This window comes from Diorhabda sublineata, chromosome 3 (genome assembly GCF_026230105.1).
Source record: "Diorhabda sublineata isolate icDioSubl1.1 chromosome 3, icDioSubl1.1, whole genome shotgun sequence".
NCBI classification, from domain to species: Eukaryota; Metazoa; Arthropoda; class Insecta; order Coleoptera; family Chrysomelidae; genus Diorhabda; species Diorhabda sublineata.
Window position 1 is genome coordinate 18,029,506 of NC_079476.1, and position 6,895 is coordinate 18,036,400.

The following is a 6,895-nucleotide window of genomic DNA, read 5'->3' on the forward strand; positions in this document are numbered from 1 at the left end:
AAATGTATCGGGTAAGCAATCAAGAATGGAAATCACACATATCTTAGGAACAGATAATATTACAGATTCAGAGAAAAAAAAGTGTCATAAAAATTGAAAGAAGTTCTCTCCAGCAGTATAAAATATATGAGTTCGAAGGAATTTAGTTAGCAACTTGAATGCTAAAGGGCATTGTTTCATATATTTCAAATATTTTGATTTATCTTGAAATTTAAAATAGAAATTTGATCGTAAGCATAGAAGTTGTGTAAATATTTTAAAATATGGATAGGACTTTTGACAGTAAACTTAACGAACGAAGTTTTTTCTGTGGCAAAATTCTTATAAATGAGAACAAATTATTAAATAAACCGTATAACAAACACATCAATCAACAGTTAAGACAACTAACTTCGTAATTAGTGGCAACCTACGTGTCGTAAACCATTTTCTATACGTGAAATTAGTAGCTGACGGGTGGATAGCACATCAGTTTCAGAGGGTCAATTAATGTAAACGAGATCTTTTATTCTGCCCCACAATTAAAAATATAAGCAAGATAGGTCTGGAAATTTGATTGGGCAAATTATTAACTAATACTAATAGGCGTTAGGAGGAAAATTCTCTGCTCAAACATTTCTCAACTTATCTGAGGATAAAAAAACATATCGAAATGCGGTTTTCGATATTCCAATGTCAATTAGTTCACTTTGAAAAAATTAACTCAACCTTTGATGCTTCCAATTGAAGTCAAGATAAATTACAATTTCTAGATTATATGAAACAACGCTCTTTATTATTCACGTGGCTAATTAAAATGGTTAGAATCTATATATTGTGTATTATTGGACTGAATCTCTATCAAACAACATCATTTTTATAGAAATCGGCTGAACAGAAGCGAACTTGCAGAGATTTTTTCATTATGAAGTTCCCACTCTCCCCTGCCTCTTAGTTTAAGAAGTGAGATGAAAAATGTTCAGAATTTGTTGAAGAATTTGCTTATTGTATATAAACTACTACTAAATACAAATATACCCTCTAGTAGTGGGCCTAAAATTCTAAAAATAAATTTCACGTGTTTCCCGGGGCAACTTTTGTTAATATAATCCGATCTTGAGATATGCTTGCTTTATCTGTTGAACTTCCTCAAGGCAGTATCTACAACATGTTTTCGTATCCTTGGACAGTTTTTTTTATTCAAATTATGAGTTTTGTCATCTGTGATGTACAATGTTATTCTCTAATTTCTATGCAAGAAACCCTTAATACTCTATCTGAGATAATGTTATAGCACTTTGGTACTGAATTGTTGATCCTAATTATTATTCCCCTTTAGTAGTTGCTAACAATAACCAAAATTATTACTTCAAAGCAAGAACGTCGCACATATAATATGTACTTGTTGTTGATACATAAACAGACACACAAATCTAGTCTCGGGCAATTCCTGTAAAATGATGCAATATGATGCAAAAAATTCGGGAGTAAATAGATAATTGAAAGTAATGCTGTGATATAGAAAAAATATTCTCATTCGACCCCTCGTTTCTGAGTTATAGGCCTTTTAAGCTGGAAACAGGGACAACCTGTACAATCTGAAGATAGCGAAAATGATTTTTTTAATCGCTTTTTCAATAAAAAAGGTACTCTTTGTTTAACTCGATGAAATTTACGTTACCAAGGAAACCTTTCACCGTGAAGGGACATTATGAAGAAAATTACATAAAGAAAAAAATTAAATGTAGAAAAATTTAGTGGGCTAGTCTACAACTTATCAATTAAAAACAGAAAAAACTATAATAAATGTTCGAAGTGAGTACCTTGTACTTCTACACACTTCCGGAGTATACGGAGGATATTCCTCTACTGATACCTGCAGATTTTTTGGTTACGTAATGACAGTATCCTTTCAACAAATGTCCTTGATTTGTATTCTATCATCTCTGCAAGAACAAAATACTGAATATAGAGTATCATTTTTATACACTTGCTATTATATGCTTATAAACACACTCAAAATAAATAATTGAATCAATATAAAACATTATTCGGTAAAAATACATTATCAAATTTAGTTGATCATCAATTTACAATACTAAAAAATTATTCACACGAATATTATTGACAAAACGGACTCTTTGGGTGAGATTTTTACAAATTTACAGCATTGCGTCACCGTAGTGCCTCTGCGACTTCTCGTTTCATTGCACCAAATTTTCCAAATCATTAACTTTGGTTTATAAACATTGTGTATTTCCATACGGTTTGTATTGTTTTACCGAATACAAATAATGTTAATCGATATCTCTGTCAACATTACCTTGTTTAGGTACTTGATTGAGAGTGCTGCATCAATTTAAATCTCTATATTGTTGATTAAACTGATACAAACTTCAATAAACATTATAGCAATCACTACGTCGAGTGGTAACTAGTATAGTAATAGCAGGATATTGCTCTTTTTTGAATAAATATCGAATGTGAGTATAAATTTTTGATTCAAACTATCAAAGTCTTTCAGATGAAAAGTAAAAATACTTATATATAAAAATGAAATTTCAGATCTATTTTGATATTTCTTCAACAGATATCGATGGTTTTGGTTTATATGAGGGTATAAGAACAAAAAATAGTAAAAATTGTTTGTTTCAATTCAATTATTTGCACTTTACTCTATTAAACAATTGTTAGTTACTATAATCAAATATTTGATATAACTGAATCAGCACCCAGTCGGCTAACTTTCCTAATTTTTGTTTGTAAATGTTTCATTAGATGACGAAATTTGAAAATATGAAGTTTGTTTGAAATTTTCTTTCCAATTCTTCATGTGTAGTTATTTCCTTTTCTAAGCAAAATACTAAAATTTGCTAAAGCTGCCACAACGTCCTGAATAATGGATAGTTGCCATAATTTCCTAAAACACTAAATTTTCTTCAGGCTGCTTTTTCTTCATGAACTGCATTGATCTAGATCCAAAACACCTTTTAAGTGATCTGGCTACTATTAACAATAAAGATCTAGAATAGGACGAAAAAATGATCAAACTATGTGATACTACCTCAAATAAGCTCTAAGACAAGGAAAATATCACCTTATTGGTACATTAGCAGTTATCAACATGACTGAGATTTGAGCCAGAAGAAGATATAAGAAATTATGAACGAAACACCACCGGGAGAAGATTCCAAAAACTGAATACATACTTAACTGCCCAGCTAACGATAGGCTACGGTTAACAGTAAAAGCATCAAAAGAGAAAAGATCATGTTTTTAATGATCAGATTATCAGTAAATATTATCAGGATTCTCAAAATGTTGTATTGAATGAAGTGGACTGTATAATTTTAATTTGTATTTAAATTTTCTATGATCCTACAAACTGCATTAATCTAGATCTAATACGTTATTTTTTGAATATTTCAGCGGCTACGAAATGTCCAGAAGGACAAATCTATGCTGAAGAATGACCACGAAAAGATATCGCCAACCATACCAACACGTTCGAGTTGAATTTTTTGATTCTTTTGAATTGAATTCATCCTCAGCCTTTCTGAAAATTCTTATTATACGTCTTTTCACTTCAGTTAAAAGTAACCATATGGATTCCAAACCTTTAGCTTGTTGTCAATTAAACTATTAAGTTTTGATTTTCGTTCTATATGTTGTTTCTTATAATATTTCAGTAGCACAGAGGTAAACCGTCGCATCTCCACGTTTAGCCAAATTTGAGTTCACTACACTTTACCGCAAACAAAATTTTCTTTTTTCTAACGGCAAAAGATCGTAAGTATCAATGCATTTAGTATATGAGATATTCGAGGTAGAAACTGTAGTATCTGCTGTACCCACGGAAGTAAATATAGTAACTCCACCGAGCGGTACTGCGCATGAATCTGAAGCTAGATTTCAGTAGTGGTAAATGATCGTATCTCCATTCTTCAGTGTTTTCCACCTGTTTAGAACTACTAATAATGACGAGCAGAAGCAGAAACCTTGTGCATCTGGCTTTGGAAAATGTAAGAAAAGGTAATGACAGATACGGTGTGTAAAATTTTCACTAATAGCTTAAATTAACATGAAAACATGGTAAGTTTTGAGGTTATAATTTTAAAAATCCTGGGCAAAGTAATGTATTGTTATATTCTAATACTAAATGAACGCTTGTGACAAATGTGAACATAATACAAGAACACATTTTTTGATTGCCTGTTACAAGAAAAAATGATGCCCTCAGTAATTAATCAATTTGGAGATACGACTGTTTACCTCTAAGCTTCATTTCAGAAACCACTACTAATCAATCTGTCTCAGTTAGAAAAAATATAGCAAAGAGTGTCGACAATGCAAGGAAAGATAATATCACATACGGTAAGTCAAATTTTCATATAAACTTACGAATAAAAGAGAAATGATTCTCTCACTGACCATGTACTTTGAAGATACGGCTATTTAGGTATCTGTAAACTTTGTTTCAGAAAACACATCAGATGAAGCTGTTGTAAAAAACGTCACGGAAATTGTAGAAATTTTTGATACTGTGTCTGAAACCGCAAATTATGATTTTATGCTTAATTCTCGCCTTGAAATTCAACCTGAATCTTTTCCCTTAGAACAAACGCAAAATAGAGAAGTGAGAACAAAGGGAATCTCAAACTGAGTTTGAAATTTTGAAGAATTTAGAAGCAGTGGCTTCGAACTTTAGAAATAACTGTACAGAATTAAGCAACCCAGAAGATATGTCCATTACCGAAACCGAATCTGAGGAGAATTTGCCTCTCTCAAGCATAGCTGCACAACTAGGCCATTCTTTTAGCAGTTCTACTGACTCACACCTCAAACAAATGGAAGAAAATACAAGTAAAACGACTCCAGCAGCTATTGATGATTACGATGGGATTGGGGAAGCTTATCTTGGTGATGACAGCGACGCGGATCCTGACTACGTTCCAAGTTCAGAATCTGAAACAGAACAAGCCTCAATCCAAAATTTGGAAAGTGAACAAGAGAATGTCGAAAATCTATATGGTGCTGCAAACCCGACTGCAAAAAAGGAGATTAGGAAACAACTAAGAAATATCGACCAATGGAAAGTAACCAAGAGAACAGTGAAGACGTTATCTGAAAAAGAGCATATTTCTAAAACAGGCAAGTTAATATGTGCAAAATCCATGCAACAAGCATGCGGGCCCTGCAAGAAAAAGTTTCAGAAAAAATTAAACAAGATGTACGAAACGAAATATTCCACAGTTACTGGGACGCATAAAAAAACTGGGATGTAAAGCGGCTATTTATAATATCACATGTCAGCAGTAAGCCCCCGAATCGAGTAAGATCGAAAGACGGCAGCAGGAATGGTCAAAGGAAGCAAACAATTTCCTACTACTTTGATGTAAATGGGTCATGAATAGAAGTCTGCAAAGTGTTTTTCCTAAATACATTAGGAATCTCAGAAGATGTAGTAAGAACGTCATTGAAAAAGGGAACTCTGGGGGGTTTTGCTGCACGTGATATGAGAGGTCGACACGTACCTTCAAACAAACTTCAGGAAAATGTCCTCAACAGAGTTAGATCTCATATCAGGGCATTTCCTTTGTATCAGAGTCACTACAGCCGCGAGAAAAGTGCTAAAAGCTATTTGGGAAGTGACCTAAATAGAGGCTTTACCAATTGTACAAACAAAAGTATGTAGAAGATAATGTTCCACAGAATGAAGTCGTGAAGCATTGGGCTTACAAGCGTGTCTTTGATAATGAATTCAATCTAGGATTTAAGAAACCTTCCAGTGACACCTGTGATACTTGTGACAGTTTTGTTTTGAAACTTAAAGACAACTCTCTTGTCGAAAAAGATAAGCAAGAAGCTCAACACGCTTACCGTGCTCACCTTGACGAAGCCGAAAGACGGTACCAAGAAAAAAAGCGAGATGAAGAAATGAGTAGGGGCCTTGAAAAAACCAAGGTAATAATGTTAGACATTCCATATCTGTCGAATTGCCAAAGCTTCTATTTGCTAAAATTGTGGACACTCAATCTCACGATATACGATGCTACCGATAAGAAATCCTACTGTATAACTTGCAAATGTAACTCCTTGGGACTGGGACCAACTTATACGAGCTTCTGGTGCAACAGTTTTCAGTATGGAAATAGAAGATTTTAAAAATTTTGAAGCACCCTTCACAAGCAGGAAACAAAATACGGACAAAGAAAATTTTCTAATATCTGCAGTTGTTTGGTTGGAGGCATGTGTTGAGTCACCATCCATTATTTATTATAAAACAAAATTCGACCAAGAAACCTTCAAAACTGTTAATTTTGCAAGATCGGTTAGACAGGTGATGAAACTACCTGACAACTTACCTGCCATAAGAAATAGTCCAAAGGGGGTCAACAAAAAGAAAAAAGATCACAATTACACTTCTAAAGTGGGTCCCGACCACCTTTCATGACTACTACAGAAATATACCGGTAGCATCAAAAGATGCGCAAGACGATGACGAATAAATTTAACTGTTTTGTCTTTTTAAGCTTGGCATTCAGTGCATGTTTCTTTTTGTGTATTTGAATAAAATTTCAGTTTAAAAATATGATTTTTTAAATCAAATGAGGAGTAGTAACTACCCTTTACCTGCTATTTGACGTTGAAATAAATAGTCGTAAGTCCACAAAATCAAGTTCAGGTATGGGTTATGGAAACAATGAATACTTCTTTTTGTCATGCAGAGCGTATTGATACGGAGTGCAAGAGTAGGAGTTCCTGCTATTTTTCAATTTTCGGCAATTTTTTCAATAGACGAAATAAAAACTGTTTTCGTAAATTTCTCAAAACTCTCTATAATGGATAATGGAGATGCGACGGTTTACCTCTGTGCTACTGATTTAGATGTCGATGTTCTTGATTTTCGAACTAC